The 16774-nt window shown below is 48.0% G+C and overlaps 1 protein-coding gene across 3 annotated transcripts in view; it reads right to left on the minus strand.

The window, feature by feature from the left end:
• The window catches only part of HLF (HLF transcription factor, PAR bZIP family member), a 54285-nt gene that overhangs the window by 12869 nt on the left and 24642 nt on the right, over positions 1-16774 (minus strand). The gene's annotated exons all lie outside the window — the stretch shown is intronic.

Below are 16774 nucleotides of genomic sequence, written 5' to 3' on the forward strand. Positions count from 1 at the left end.
TATGGTAATAATGTCTTAGTTTTCTCTTTTATGGCCTCTAATTTCATACCTTCTCTATCCCCAAATTATATTATATGCATGCACGTATACAAGTATGTATGTATACATATACATGTGTGTACATACGTGTGTGTACATATATTACTCTATACTTTTCTCTAATACAACTATAATTAATTTATATTTTTAGGATTTTGAATCACCTAAGATTTATTTTTGTATAAAGTACATGCAAGGGGCTTTACACAGTATTCTCCAAGTGCCTTAATATAATGGTAAGTAAGGTTTGACATTTGATAGGGCAAGTTCTTCCCTCTTTACTGTTCTTTTCGTAAAATTTTATTCAGTATTCTTACAGTCTTCTAGATGAATTTCAGGATATATTAAGTTATATTTAAAATTATTAATGGGATTTTTGAATGAAGATTGCATGAAAGCCATAGGTTAATTTAGGGACAACTGATACCTTTTAAATATTCAATATAACCTTAGTATACTCCCCATTTTTGCTTTTTGTTCTTTTTCTTACATCTTTAAGTTTCACAGTTTTCTTCACTTTAAACTCTCACATGTTTTGCTAAGTTTATCCCTTCAATGTTTTCTCATAGTTTTTGCTAGTGTAAATCCCCCTTGTTAGACTTCCTAATTGGTTACTGCTGACATATAAGAAGCTACTGGTTTTAAAATGCTGGGTTTATATCCAGCCACTTTACTCCCTTATTAGTTCTAATAGTTCTAACTTCTCTGAGTTTTCTAGGTAAATAATCTTTTCTGCCTCTAGAGATAGTTGTTGCCTCAATGTTTATAATTCCTACCTGAAAGCACACCTCACTGCACTGGCTGGGCTCTGCAAGGCAATAGGTAAAAGGGATGAGACTGGAGGTCCCTGCTTGTCCCAGACTTCAATGGAAAAACTTTTAATGCTTCATATCCTTAAGGTCTATTACAGAATCCTAGCAGATAACAGTTTGACAAGCTAAGGCATTTCCAACCCTTCTATCCCTACTGCACTGAGAGTTGTTTTTTTAAAATCAGAAATCACATACTACATTTCCTCAAATGACTTTTTTAGTATCTGTTGAGATGACCATGTGGTTTCTTCCTGTATTTGTTAAGTCTGAGCTTGGTATTTCTCCAAGGCTTTCTTTGAAATATCAGGGGTGGACAGGATCAACCCCATGGTGTAGACTCTGCAGTTTGCTGGAACATTGTTTTCTTCTTTTTAAAAGCATCTTAATGAAAGTCACTTCCAGGAGAGCCAAGGAGGATTTCCGGTGGAAAGGGTGGAACAAAGGGCTTAAATCTAGAAGATTAGAAGTTACCTTCAAACCCAAAATTGGCCTCCACTTTTGTCATAGAGTAGGCATGCCTAAACCTCCAAACAGCATAACTGAAGATAGGATGTTTTTTATTCTTACATACTTAACAAGAATTTAGCATCTCATGTTCAATTAGCTGATTAGCTAGAAGGCATCAATGAATGGGTACAGCCACAATCTGTGTTCCGTGTCCCAATCTCAAGTTGATGGTTTATTTCTTTAGTTTATGGCTGCATCAAAGTAATAAACTGTAGCTGCATTTACGACTTAACCCTCAAGACTAATTACAGCATCTCCAACCTTTCTGATGTGCTCCCCACTCAGGAGGTTAAACACAGCCGTACCATCAGGACAGACACCATATCCTAGTGTTACCACTGATGAGCGTCAGCCAGCTGGTGAACATTATCCCCTATAAAGAATACTGAGGGGCTTCCCTGGTGGCACAGTGGTTGAGAGTCTGCCTGCCGATGCAGGGGATGCGGGTTCGTGCCCCGGTCTGGGAAGATCCCACATGCCATGGAGCGGCTGGGCCCGTGAGCCATGGCCACTGAGCCTGCACGTCCAGAGCCTGTGCTCCACAATGGGAGAGGCCACAACAGTGAGAGGCCCGCATACCGCCAAGGAAAAAAAAAAAAAAAAAAAGAATGCTGAGAAGAGAGAAAATAATTTGGTTTTGGCCAATGGGTTCTCTCTTAGAACTGATGGGTGAAATTCCTTGTGATTCAGTTTGGTTCATGATCTTCCTCTCCTTCCCATAACCAGTCTGTGGTCTGTTTGCTTCTCACGACCTCTTTGACCCTAGAGAGTCATAATGTGAGTTTGAAATAGCACTTTTGACCCTCTTTGTACCAACTGCTTTCAGAAGAAAACCATCATCAGGGCTCCCTTCACTGCAAAACACCCAGCTTCCGAGAATCCTTACATTACAGGGTGCCAATTAACTTAGAAGACTGCAGTAACACTCGAGGGTATGTAAAGTGTTACCATACTAGGTACAAAGATTAAATAGAGGCCTTAAAAGTACACCCTAAGGATGCAGGCTTTCTGAACTCTGAGGATGATTTAGCTAGTCTCTATTCCGATGGCAGGAACCTGTTAACTTGTCCAACAAGCACTCTGCAAAGGCGACAATGTCCTAATGGCCAGAGGTCTCATCCCTCCCTCTACCCACATCCTGCTCCACGTGACTCTGCAGTTCCAGGCTGAGTCTATTTCCCCACCCCTTGAATCTGGGCTGGCCTTGTGGCAGAAGTGACAGGGTGTCAGTTCTGAGGCTGGGCCTAAAGAGGTTTTGCATGTCCTGCTGCTTCTCTGCAGCACTTTCGTCACCACCATATATACATGCTTGGTCTAGCCTCCTGGGGGGGTGAAGGGCACGTGGGGCAGGCCAGTCTAGGTCAGCCCAGATCACTTGTGCCTGAGATGTGCGAGTCTAGCCAAGATCAGCAGAGCTACCTGACCAACCCACAGCAATTTCAGACGAGTGAACAATAAACCCTCATGTGTATATGCTACCAGGTATTTGTGAGTGTTTGGTAAACACTGTCACGGCAACAGATGACTGATCTACAAGCTGAGCTAGTATATTTGGGGACATGCTTATACAATAACATTAATATCACAGGAAGGTTTTAAAATGCACCGGGTAGTGGTTAAGCTGTGAAGTGAGTCAGACTTAGGTTTGATTTCTCATTCCGCCACCTATACGGTATAAACTTGGGTGTTTGTGAATAAAGGACCAGAAAAAAATATTCCACATTTCCTAGTAAGGTCTGTTGTGAGGACAGGAACTACTAGTGAATTTTTTTTCCTTTTTTTAAACCTACCTCTCTTAGTTCTAGTTTTTTCATCTGCAAATGGAGATTACAATGCCTGCCTCATAGGGCTGTGTGAGAAATGAATGAGACAAGGTACTTATAGAGTGCTTAACATAATGCACAGTGCCTGGAAAGCAATCAGTAGTCTCCATATAAACACAAATATAAAGTATAGATACTGTGGGGAATTCCCTGGTGGCCCAGTGGTTAGGACTCAGCGCTTTCACTGCCACGGCCCGGGTTCAATCCCTGGTTGGGGAGCTAAGATTCTGCAAGCCGCAAGCCAAAACACATATAGAGATAGACAGATACTATGATCCCAGATACGTTAAAAAAAATCCAGTAAAAAGACTGCCTCCTCATCCAAGCCGGCACGGTCCCTCCCTCGAGCATCTCTCCACATCCTCCTGACTGCTCCCCTCCTTCCACTGGAGCCCCCACAATGCACTCTCCACACAGCCACTGAGAAACATTCTAAAAACAGAAGCCTATGCAGCTCACCCCCTACCTCAAACCCTCCAGAGGCTTTGCACTGCCCCACATGGTAACACGCAAGGCCCCTCCTTACCCCGCATGCCCAGCCGTGCCGGCCTTCCTTCTGCTCCTCACCTGCCCTAAGCAGGGCCCCCCCACCCAAGGCCTGTGTCCTTAGTATTCCCTCCACCTAAACACTTTCCCCCTGCTCTCTGCCCGCCTGGCCCTCCTGCATGCTTTAGACACCAGTTCAAATGCCACATCTTCAACCCCTCTGACTCTCCTCTGCCCTAACTCACCACCTATCAAACCACCCTGTTTCATTTCCTTTGCAAAATTTATCTCCCCCCCACATTATCCTCTGTATTTGTTTGACCTTTGTCAGTGACCTCCTTCCATTCGCATGTAAGCTCCAGGGAACGGGGACCTTGTCTTCTTTGCTGCTGCATCCCTGGCTTCTAGAAGGAGCCTGCATGGAGAAGATGCTTAGTACTAACTACTGAGTAACTGGAGATAAACACCCCTGGTTCCTAACAAGGACTGTTGTGGGGAACAGGGACTATTTTTGCTTTTTATTTGTTATATTTTTCAAATTATCTATAATGAGCAACATTTACTTTCAAAGACAGAAATAAAAATTTTCCTCTAAAAATGGACTTTGCTTCACTTTGCACATATATAACCTTCAAGAGGCTGTGTTAAATACTGTCAAGAAAAGACCATTCAAACCCCAAGAAAGGAAGAAGAGGAGGAGAAAGAAAAGGCTTAACCAAAGATTATATTAGAAAGTGTCCTTCCCACCTCCAGCGGCTGGGAATCTGTCATAACCCTGAGACTTTTCAAGTGTCCTGAGCCTTACTCAGCTGATACACTGACTTCAAGGCAAAAACAAATCCCGCCCCCCACCGCCTCTCTCTCTCTCTCCCTCCCTCCCTCTCTCTCTCTCTCCTTCCCTCTCTCTATCCTCTCCTCTTCTCTCTCTCTCTCTCTCTCTCTCTCTCTCTCACACACACACACACACACACTTCATTTGTGCCATATCCAGACAAGGTGCCCAGTAAGTGCTGTCTGTGATTGTGGAACAAATACACTGAAAGATCCTCTATAAAGATTGCTTTGATCAAAGCAGCTCTTTTCCAACAACTCTCTCCACGCAGTAACAGACTGTCAACAGAAATATGGGTAAAGCACAGCACCGAGAAGCCAGCCCAATCCATTACTTGTAAACATTAGGAAGGGTCTGTCTGTTACCATTTACTGAGAGGGCGAATGAAATGCAGTCCTGTGGGCTGGCAGACAGGCCTCCCCTGCCCGCTGAGTAACCACTGTTAGTCAACAGTGATGAGTGGCCGGGAGGAGCACCCCCTCGCCAAGGCCCTGCCAGTGTATCACCTCACTTAATCCTCAAGATAGCTGTGTGGGGATTCCCTGGTGGCGCAGTGGTTAAGAATCCGCCTGCCAATGCAGGGGACACGGGTTCGAGCCCTGGTCCGGGCAGATCCTACATGCTGCAGAGCAACTAAGCCCGTGCACCACAACTACTGAGCCTGCCCCCTAGAGCCCGGGAGCCACAACTACTGAACCCGAGTGCCACAACTACTGAAGCCCACGTGCCTAGAGCCCGTGCTCCACAACAACAGAAGCCACTGCAATGAGAAGCCCGCGCACCGCAACGAAGAGTAGCCCCCCTCTCCCCAACTAGAGAAAAGACTGCGCGCAGCAATGAAGACCCAATGCAGCCAAAATAAAATAAATAATAAAGAAATTTTAAAAAAAGATAGCTGTGTGAAGGTGGAATCATTACTAACTCCATTTTCCAGACAGTTTAAGACAAGCTCAGAAAGCTAAATGATTTGCCGAAGGTTGCCCAACTAGTAGATGAAACAGAATCTCACCTCCCACCTCTTCTGACTCTAAAGCCCAAGTTCTTAATCATGTAAATGCTTCAAAGGACAGCAAGGGACTGTGTGCTTCTCAACTGAGAGTTTTGCATCAGGACCTGGGTCTCCTGGCCTCAAGTACAACGTTCCACTGACCCATCAGCCCACCCCACATTTTATGGATGAGGAAGTGGAGGGTCGGAGGTGAAATCTGCCCTCAACACCCATACACAAAGTCATGCAGCCAGAAAGCTGGTGGGAGGTTGGTGGAGTTCAGTCTCCCATGGCCCATCGGGTTCCTGTGCAGCAGATGGTCCCCCAAGGAGGCAGGAATGCCTCCGGCTATGGACAAGAGCCCCAGGAACTTACGGGCAGCCAGCCACCCCATTTCCTTTCCCTCCCTTCCCTCCTCCACTACTTCTGTCTTCCTGAGCTCCTGCCAAGAGCACTTCTTCAATGACAAAACAACTAATGACCCTCAGGGCTAGGGCTCCTGTCAACACTACATCTCACTCAGGCATCTTTAAAGAGCTCCTGGATAGCCAGAGACCACGCCTCATTTATTCTGTTATGGGATATGGCTGCAGAGGCCACGTCATGGGGGAGGCACGCTTTAGGTCTATACCCTTGAATTATCGGTATGCCAATTAATACTGGGTCTGGGTTTGGGCAGAGACAGCTGGAATACCGTTCCAGGCTCCTGCTCTGGCCTTCGTCCCTCACTTTGACCCGTCCTGGGAGATGGCCTGGTTCATCAGAAAGCACAGACAGACCTGGACTCACAGTGCTTTTGCCCCTAAATAACTCTGTGGCCTGGGGCCAGCCACTCCACCATGCAGAGTCCTGCTCCCTCCTCTGTCCGCTGGGGCCGGCTGGGATGGGCAGGACGTGGGGAGGCCACTCGGGGGCGGGGATGTGGAGTCCGCACATCCCTCCCTGAGCCCCCCAGCACACACCTCCCTCCAGCTGCAGCCCAAGAAAAGCCTGCTGGCCGTCACCAAGTGTGACCTGTGTCCAGGACCAGCACGCTGGTCTGGGATTGTGCACCAGTACCCAAAATGGCCCTGACTTGACTTGGCAGCTCCTGATCTGGCAGAGGCTGGGACTGGATTAGCAAGGCCTCTCATTCCAAGGGTGCGGATCAGCGCGTGTCTTGCCAGTGGAGTCAGCAAGAAACCTGCCTCCTTGAGGTGAACTTGAGAGGCGAGAGCAGAGCGGCTCAGAGACACACCCGCTGGCAGTCAGTGACATGGGGCAGATCAGTTCCATTCAGGGGTCAGGGCACTTGTGGGCCCCCTGGCCACCACGCCACTGTCCCCAAGACAGAGCAGCAGAGTCCCCTCCTTCTGCTCTCCCGGGGCCTCTCCCCACTGCTGTCACTGCACCTCCGTGCGCAGACAAGCAACAGGGTGGCCAGAAATATACTCACAGCACCAGAGACCAAAGCCTGCGTGAACTGGATTTCAGATCTTGCAACACTGACCCCCCATCCCTGCCCCGCCACAGGTGCGTAGGGAGCGTCATAAACTGGAAACAAGGTGCACTGTCCCTCCCCCCCCCACACTCATGTCCCTGTGCCACTCCACCCCAAGTCATGGAACATGCATAGCTGGAGAAAAGCAGGCCTCCTGGCTTCCTCTGCACTTGTAGGAAACGCAGGTGGGTGAAGACCTGGGAAATGCAAGGTTGAGTCCCACCAACTGCCTGCTTGCCCAGTCTTCAAATGCTCTGTGCAGCAGCCATCCCTTCTTTTTTATTTTATTTATATTTATTTATTTATTTTTGGCTGCACTGGGTCTTTGTTGCTACGTACAGGCTTCCTCTAGTTGTGGCGAGTGGGGGCTACTCTTCGTCGCGGTGCGCGGGCTTCTCATTGCGGTGGCTTCTCTTGTTGCGGACCACGGACTCTAGGTGCGTGGGCCTCGGTAGTTGCGGCACACGGGCTCAGTAGTTGTGGCTCGCAGGCTCTAGAGCGCAGGCTCAGTAGTTGTGGCACACGGGCTTAGTTGCTCCAAAGCATGTGGGATCTTCCCGGACCAGGGCTCGAACCTGTGTCCCCTGCATTGGCAGGAGGATTCTTAACCACTGAGCCACCAGGGAAGTCCCCGCAGCCATCTCTTCTGAGAGAGCAGAGGCCCAGTCCTCCCAAGGCTGTAGCAGTACCGGTGGCTATAATGCAGAACGGCCACTTCAAGCCCTTCTGCAGCTGCACACGCTAGAGGATAAGCAACAAGAGACATCTGGAGAGGATCCAGTGGGGCCTGGAGTCCTAACCTCAGCCCCGCCTCAGACCCCCACGTGTGCACGGTGGTGATGTCAGCTTTCCAGGCAGCAGCAGAGGAGGGGCTCCTGCCTGCATTTACATGCTGCATCTAGACCTGGTTCAAGTGCACGCCGACTGTCTACAGCCTCATCCCACCCTCCTGACAACCCTGCAAAGCACATAGGGCCCATGGGCACATTTTACCTACGGAGAAATTGAGCCACTAAGCAATTTACTGAGGTCCCCCTAGGCTGGGGCTACCTTCTTATCAAGCAGAGAAACAAGCTCTCCATCCCTGGAGGCTCTTTCCATCTTTAATGACAACATGCACCGCTGGAATCAGCACCACCCAGGTCCCTGGAGTCTCTTTAATTGTCTGAGTTGGTGAAAATGTGCAGGCCTAGTCATTTGAAACCCGCAGTTTTCAAACTGCTGTGGCGGTGAGTTATTAAACTGACTCTTCTCCTTTAGGCCATGTGAGTTTTTTGTTTGGATTTAGAGGAGAGAGTGAAGCAGAACGTGAGGTAAGTGCAGGGCTTGCTGACGTCCACTGTGAACCCAGAAACCGACTGCAAACAAGTGGCCCACACTCTCCTGAGCAACACCCTTCCTCCTCTCTCAACCCCCCAACCAGTCCAAACAAACATAGGAAGAAAACCAGAATTGTTTTAAAGCCTGAGTTTCCGGATGAACGTGAATAGGATTCAGGTGTGTCTGTGGTTCTGCGGCTGCTCAAGGAGATCCACAAAAATTCCTTCCTGTGCGAGTCTCCAAGTTGAGTACCCAAAAGTAAACAAGCTTTTCTAAAGCCTCCTGCCTTGGTGCCTGGCCAGCACTCTCTGAAATTCCCTCACCCCAGAGTTCACAGAGAACCCTGCACTGGTCTGGGCGCTGCTGGTCACGGCCTCCTGCTTGCTGTCGTCTCAAAGCCAAACTCATCCTCCAAGCTCCCAGGGACCATCAGCCTGAGAACTGTCGTCGCCTTTCCGGCGGGCTCTGAACTTTAACCACACCCCTCTCATGCAGAAGGATCGGAATCCAGAGACCACGCCAGTTATGGGAACTGTGGGGGAGACTCACAGTTGGGCTTCGGTTTGACCATCCGTTATATAATGGGACAAGAGTTTGGGATGACAGCAAAGGCTCATTCTAGCTCTTGCAATAAATTATCCTTAAGTTCAGTGAAGGTTTTCCGCTGTGGTTCAGATCCCTGTCACAGGCGAGGGCAGGCCATTCCTCTGAGGACCTGGACAAATTCAGTGCCTTCCTAACTGGCCTCTCTGCCGCCTGCAATCCTGTCCTTCAACACGACCACCAGGTTCCTCTTCCTGGAACATCTCTACCATGATCAACGGCAGCAGTGGCCTCCCACTGCCTCCAGGTCCAAGCTCTCCACCTGGAGGTCAAGGACGTCCTCACTCCCACCTCTGCTCTCTGCTCCAGGCACACTGGTCGGCCTTGGGTCCTGGACATTCCCGCTTCTCATCCTCTCCGCCTCTACCTGTCGCACCATCCCTCAAGGCCTAAGTCTGGTCCTCCTCCCGCTGACTGTCCCAGTGTTGGTGACAACTTCCAACTTCCCTCACATTTATTATCTATATCCTCTTGCACTTAAGCATATGCTGGCCTGGAAGTTTTATCAGGTTAAGTGACTCTATAGCCTTTAAGCAATTACCTATTCTCAAACTAGACTGGAAATCTTTTCAGGCAAAGGCCTTGCCAATGCCTCACATAGAAGGTGATTAACAAAGGCTTGTTGATTAAAACACTGATTTGTTTAACAAACATATATTGAGACATACTATGGACTAAGCTCTGGAAATATATAAATAAAACCCACGCCTGGGAGCACACAGTCTGGAAGTGGAAATAGGTAAGCAAACAGGTGTTCACAGTACAGGTGCTAAGTGCTATGGGAGGGCTTTGCCCAGGGAACCAAAGGGTGGAATCCAAAGATGGATCACTAATCCATATCCTTGGAGGCAGTGCAGGGGCATCAGGAAATGCTTCTCAGAGGGAGTTGGCATCTTGGTGGATTCTTGAAATTGGCCAGAAAATAAAGAGATAAGGGTTAATCAAGGCAGAGTAACAGAATCTGTGAAGGCATGAAGATGTGACAGAACTCATGGGCCAGGCAGGGAACTGAAAGCAGTTGGTAGTTGGAGCTCAGAGGGCAAGGAGAGGGGCAGGAAGGGTTGAGACCAGACAGAGAGGGGCCCCTGATGGTCAGATCTTATCCTCAAGGGAATGGTGAGCAATCGAGGAAATAATGCTGTGGCAACCAAGAGGAGAAGGCATCGGAGGGCAGACAGGAAATGGTGAGAGGTTCGTTCACATCAATGGCAGAGGACCAGGTAGATTTAAGGGTTATTAATGAGGTGGGGTCAATGTAAGTCTCAGTCAAGTCAATATAAGGGAGAGAGAAGGAGAGAGCAAGATTAACTTTCAGGTTTCTAGCTTGGACAGCCAGAAAGGAGGTGGCAAAATACACTGAGATACAGAATACAGTGTCCTGAGCACATTCAGAGGAAAAGGCAGCATCTGACTGTGGATCCATCAAGTCCAAGGCACCTCTGGGCTACAGATAAAGATGCTGAAGGACGTAGATCTCAGCTTTAAACATGAGTCCAGGCTGCAGGAGAGCAATCCTAACTAGAGATACAGATTTCATAGCCTTGAGATTCCCCCAGGAGAGAATACAGAGCAAGAAGACAACCAAAGACAAGGCCTTGGGGGGCCATGGACATCTTAGGGACGGGTAGATGAAGAGGACTCCGTGGACAGTACTTCAGAGGAGCCAGAAAGGCAGGAGGTAAACTAATCCTTGGACAGGTTGGTGCAGTGGGACTCACTGAGGTAGGGTTCTCCTAGTTATGTGATCAACCCCTCACAGGCAGTCCAACCAGGGAGCTGTATCATCTCCACTGAACAAAGGAGAAGCAATCGACCAGCTTGGGTAACTTGCTCAAGGTCAAACAGCTAGTGAGTTGGAAGAGCCTACGTTCAAACCAGGGCCAGCTCCAAAGCCCTAACCCTCCTCTCTACACTTCCACTGCCACCCGCACGTGCCCACCCACAGAAGTAATGCCACAGGCTGGTGGCCAACAACTCCCTTCAAGCAGCCCACACCTAGACCCCACCTGTGGCAGGAATCCTGGGGCTGTGACATGGTCCTCAGGACGTTCCTGTCTGCTCTGCCTTCTCTGGGGGAGATCTCTGTGAGGGGTGTTGAGCGACCCAGCCTCTTACCTTGTTGGCCTATGACATCTTTTTTTACTCTTGGTCTAGAGAGTGTATGTTGCGGGATGGAGGGCAGGGGCTATGGAGAGAGAGGGAGGGCGACAGATTAAAATGCCTGTAGACACCCCCTCCAGCCTACAACAGAGAGGTCTGTAACGCAGGCTGTGTATATAACACGGAATAGGGATGTTCTCTTCCTCTTCCTTTATTAGTTAACGATAATTCTGAAAGGTTACTAAATAACTACTGCTAGGCAACAGAGCTGCGGTGGGGGTGAGGGGTGGCGTTACGCTAAGTCAGGGATCTGGATTCTCAGGGGGAAAATCAACTTAATTCCACAGAGTTAGCCGGTAACTAAACACAATGGATTTTGTGCCCCCCAGTGTCTCATCCGGGGTGAGGTGAGCACTGCCAGCCTCTGCAGCAGCTGCCAGGCACTCTGCTTCATGTAGGCATTCATCGGTCTTGTTATCGCCTGACCGGCATATACATTTGTGATGAGGTATCACGGGAGGAATTCTATTTTAAAGAAGTGACAGCTCAGTCTCAGTCATCTGGGCAGAGGAAAAGGGAAGACTAAAGAGCAACTTATACAGTTTCCAGTGATCTATAACCTGAATCAGCATTCAATGAGCATGCGTCATGCATCTGATTTTACAACCAGATGCAAGCCAAGACTTGGGAAAAGGCGTACACTCAGGTTTTCTCAAATAACTTCAAGTCCCACACAAGGGGAAAACTGCCCAACAGCCACTGATTTTGACAAGGAATAAAAATGGAGGGGCTTACTGAGTGCAGCTCTTACCACCACCATGTTGGTGCGGGACAAAGGGAGCCGCAGGTAAACGTTCATACATATTTATAAGCCCGCAGTAAGTCAGCCCATAGTCATGCAGTTCCCTTACATATGCTAGAATAATATTCTAAACCAGACAATTTCTTCGAAATGTGTTGTTTTGGAAAAATTGGAATTTTCCAGCTTGTACTAAGATTAGCCAAGCTAAACCCATCTGGCTCCTGCCTAATGTAGAGAAATCTGTATGGGGCAGAAATCTGCCTTTCTATTCCACAGGCACAGGTGAGGTCTGTGTGCCTCTTGGGTAAACAGAAATGAGACACTAAGTCATTACCAAACACTTGTGCGGGTTCCTTAGTGTTGTGGCACACCTTCTTCTTTAGCTTCAGGCCGGGGCCCATCAGGACCACGCATGAGACATGAGATGGGAAGGCCCAGCATAGCCTGCAACCTTTCTGTGGACCCAGGGTGTCCCAGCACCTCTGAGATCCTTTGTCATTCCAGTGTGCACCAGCCCCCGCCCCGCTCCCTTCCCCCCCTTCCCCCCCCATCCCAATCAGCTCAGATTTCCTAATATAAACTTAACGGAAGGCAGTCCTTACCTAAACATGGAAGTGAGATAAAGAGACCAACTGAAAAGAAATGTGGGCAAACGACAAACGGGAGGGCGCAGGGGTGTTTCCTCAAAAAGGCAAAGACAGGCTTGCTGTTAGATTGAAGGCAATGGTCTTCGGGGTGGTGGGAGGAGTGAAGGCGTGACACGGCGCCCTAATGTCACAGAGCAAGGGACCCCGCCCTTGGTAGCAGCTCAGTGGACAGAGACACAGAAGAGGATGGCAAGGCACGGCCTCAAGGGGAGGAATGAAACAGGCTGTGAAGGAGGAACCATTCCCCAAGATGGGGAATGCTTACAACAGGCTCTCTGGAAAACAGATGTCATTTTTCTCTCTCTCCAGCTACTGTGGCTAACTAAGCAAGAGAAAGGAGACACTTTGGTTACTTCCCAAAGCTGGCCAGCTGCCTACCAGCCCAGGGGCTCTTCCTACTGAAATCAGAGAACAAGGTACTGACTTTAATATCCACAAACCCTACCTCTTCTAATAGAACCTGAAGCCACACGGAAAGGAATTAAACAATTATTTCTTAAAAGTCTTTAAAGGAGAAATGACTTATGAACAAATGATTACAGAATAGTGAGAAAAGTATCAAACTGTACCTAGGTGTTACTTCTCTGGCTCTTGTAGCTTTAATCCTACTCTAATAAATACAGATTCATTTAATTTTATGTCTGTCTAAATAAAGATCTCTAGTTTAACAAGAACTTCAGAGGAAATGGGTAGCTCTATTCCCCAGCTGGCCACAGTAAGGGAAATCTTGCTGTTTGGGTCTGAAAGGGCATAACCAAAGCATCATCATTTAGGAGAACGGCTCCTAACTTTAACCCCTCTATCTAAGGCCATAGCTCCCAACCCTGGTTATGGGCCAGATTCACCTGTGGATCTACAAAAATAAAGATGCTCAGCACCCCTCCCACCTCAATCAGAAGCTCTGAAAATGGGGCCTGGGGCTCTGTATTTTTGTTTTGTTTTACTTATTTATATTTTTAATGAAAGGAGAAGTAGCCTTCTCACACACTTTTGGTGGAGTATGAACTAGTACAATTCTTTTGGAGCCTACATACTTTGATCCAACAGATCCACATCTAGTGATTTAAACTTCAGGTATGCTGAATGTACGGAGAACGGCAACCGAGGATGAAAACAAGCTAAAGGTACTTGTTAAATAAATTATGGCACATCCAGGGAATGGGATTCCATGCAGCTGATAGATCTATATGTACTAGTATGAAAAGATATCCAAAAGATATTAAGTAAAAAAGGCAAGTTGCACAACATTATGTACAGTATATATGCACTATGTATAGTATATAGTCTATGTATAGTGAGTGTGTGCATATACATATATTTCCATACTTCTGTGCACACACAATCACTCTCTATATAAATATATGTACAAATATATTTATACACACACTCACACATGCTTATAAACACAAAGGAAATGTCTGGATGAGTATCCAAGGAACTGTTGACTGTTAAATCTAGGAATGGGATATAGGAACTCAAGCTGTACACCTGCACAGTTCTGACTTTATTTTACAACGGTCATATATTACTTTGTAATTAAATATTTTTAAATAACTTTTTCCAAAATCTCCACTGGTGATTCTCAAGTGAGGCCAAGGTTGAGAACCAATGGCCTGGAGGAAATAGCCCCTGTGGAGGTAAGCAGCTGGTACACTGAAGCTTGTAAAACCCACCACCTATACAGTCCGAGGATTCACACCATGTACTATCTCTGATTTGCCAGAAGGTGGTGCCACAGAGGCAATCACCCGGCTCTTCGGCCAAAACTTCAAAACCAATTTTTCATTAACTCAAGTCCTTTTGCTACTCTAGGGACGCTTTTACTTATGCCTACAGCATTCTTTGCTGCTGCTGCTTCCATAAAGGGAGATTTATACACATTTATGCCACATGCATTTTTTCATAGAAATCCATGGGTCATTCAATAGATTCAAATACAAGGCTTGGGAGGTATCTTCCTGAAAGGAGTTGGCACTGCTTGCTCAGAACTCCCCTCCCTCCTCCACACTGCTCCCCTGTTGTCTTTGTTCCGGTTTACTCATCTCCTATCTTAGTCCAGCGTCAGTTCCACGGAGGCAGGCGGCAGTCAGCCACGTGGGGCATGTGTCCTTCTCCAACTGTCCACACCTGTGGCCCAGAACAGGCAGTGTGGGGCACAGGGCAGCCCAGGGCAAGTACCATGAGTTCTCCTGCCCTCCCACTAACTGATTTTCTGGAAGTGGGTGTGTTGCCACAGCAACTGTCAAATCACATCTGTTATGCCGCCTATAACCTCCCAACTTCTTTAAACATGCCATGTTTGAGACACGTGGCTCGGCTGCCCTGGCAGTGCAGAGCCCCGGCCCCTCACCATGCAGCAAGGTTTCCCTTCTCCGGGTAGGAGGGAGTTAGCCCCTCTGTGGATTAACCACCCCGTACATTCTTTTTATTCTCCTTTTTCCCCCTCATTTTTTTTTTATTCCAGTCCCATGTCCCTTAACACTATGATGTGAATTAATTCTTGAGCATATTTAATGGAAATTAACTTAATATCAGACAAGAAAAATTCAATGAGTCACTTAAATGCATCCTTTTTTTTTGCAGCACGCGGGTCTCTCACTGTTGTGGCCTCTCTCACTGCGGAGCAAAGGCTCTGGATGCGCAGGCTCAGTGGCCATGGCTCACGGGCCCAGCCGCTCCGCGGCATGTGGGATCTTCCCAGACCGGGGCACGAACCCGTGTCCCCTGCATCGGCAGGCGGACTCCCAACCACTGCGCCACCAGGGAAGCCCTAAATGCATCCTTCTTATTGAACAATTTGTGCTCATTCTTCACTACACAATTCAAAGATCATCTCTGATCTTACCTCCGCAGCCCATTCAGAGCTGACCTCTCTTGCCTTCACCTTGTACATACCCTTAACACTTTATTCGCAATTATTTAACTATCTCTTTGCAATTCATAAACTGCTCAAGTTCAAGGGATGGACCCTTCCTTATCTCTGAATTCCCAATACCTAGCTCAGTGCCTGGTAAATAGTTGGCCCTCTGTAAATGTCAGGTAAGGAAAAGGATAAACGCACTCAAAACTCAAAACAAATGTCCATTTGCTGTGGTTCTACATTAATTTTTGTCATGTTATTAAATAACAGGGATAATGATGTGATGAACAGGTATCAGACTTGAAAGTAAGATCCAAGTAACACGCAAATCCTTTTTAAGAAGGAGAATACAGCAAGTTCACTCCTGGGACTTTTATACCATCCTCTTTTTCATTCTTGTTTTTCAGATGCAAGAAGTGCGTGGAGAGGGAGGCCTCTCCATAGAGTGCAGAAGCAATGAAGCCCCTAAGAAGGAAGCTGTCACGTTCCTGGAGTCCTCACCAGGCAGCCTGACATCTGGTCCACACTCAAGGAAAAGAGGCCACATCCTCACATGGAGATCTATTTTTGCATCCGAACTGCTGATGCTTCCCTTGTACAACTTGCCTCACACACAGGAAGGGGAAGGGAACTAATATTTACCAAGTGCCGGCTGCATGCTCTGTGCTGCTTCACACACACAGCTCTCAAGAACACACGTCCCCCATGTTTTGAATCTGCAAGGAGCTCTCGGCAAGCACATCTCTGAGAAGCACGTGAAGGCGAACACTCCTTCCATCCAGCTGACGGCAAAGTGCAGAGCTGCCGCCCAGCACATCCACACAGCCATGCGTGCTTCTGTGCGTGGGCTTCTCAGGGCGGCTGAAGCGGGGGATCTCTGCGTGGAAGACTGAGAGTCTCCGGACTGATGGGTCTCACTATTGTACCAGGGCAGATCCGCAAAGGATGGGCACCAGGAGGATGATTCCTGCTCTCTGCCTTGCATGGACTGTGCCGTGGGCTTGGCACCAAGGCATGACGTGTTCCCAATACCCCTCTAGACTGTCCCTGAGTCTTTCTGGATGTCTGTGTTTATCATTTCACAGAGTTTCACTTTTAAGAAATTGGAAGGCACTGTGGATTTGAGAGTCACACCAAAGCACAGAATCCATTTTTAAATTAAACCCTTCATGATTTAAAAGTAAAGCCTGTGCTCTGAAAGCTGGCCTCTCCAGGTCCTGGCTGCGGAGACCTCAGGGCTGCCACAGACAATGCGTTTGACTGGCCTGGCTTTGTTGCTCCTTTCGTCTGCGTCCCCTCCACACCCAGGTTCCCAGTACACCTAAGACACTGTGTTGTGCCATCCACACGGGGGTTCTGAGGTCCCAGGAGTTCTCCACCTTCCATGAAGCAAAGTGCCTCCTACAGAGAAGGAGAGGTAGCATCTCAGTGCATGGATGCTGGTGCCAGACCGTGGGGCTGCACGTACCAGCCCT

Source organism: Mesoplodon mirus (assembly GCF_964341445.2).
Source record: "Mesoplodon mirus genome assembly, chromosome: 18".
NCBI lineage: Eukaryota > Metazoa > Chordata > Mammalia > Artiodactyla > Ziphiidae > Mesoplodon > Mesoplodon mirus.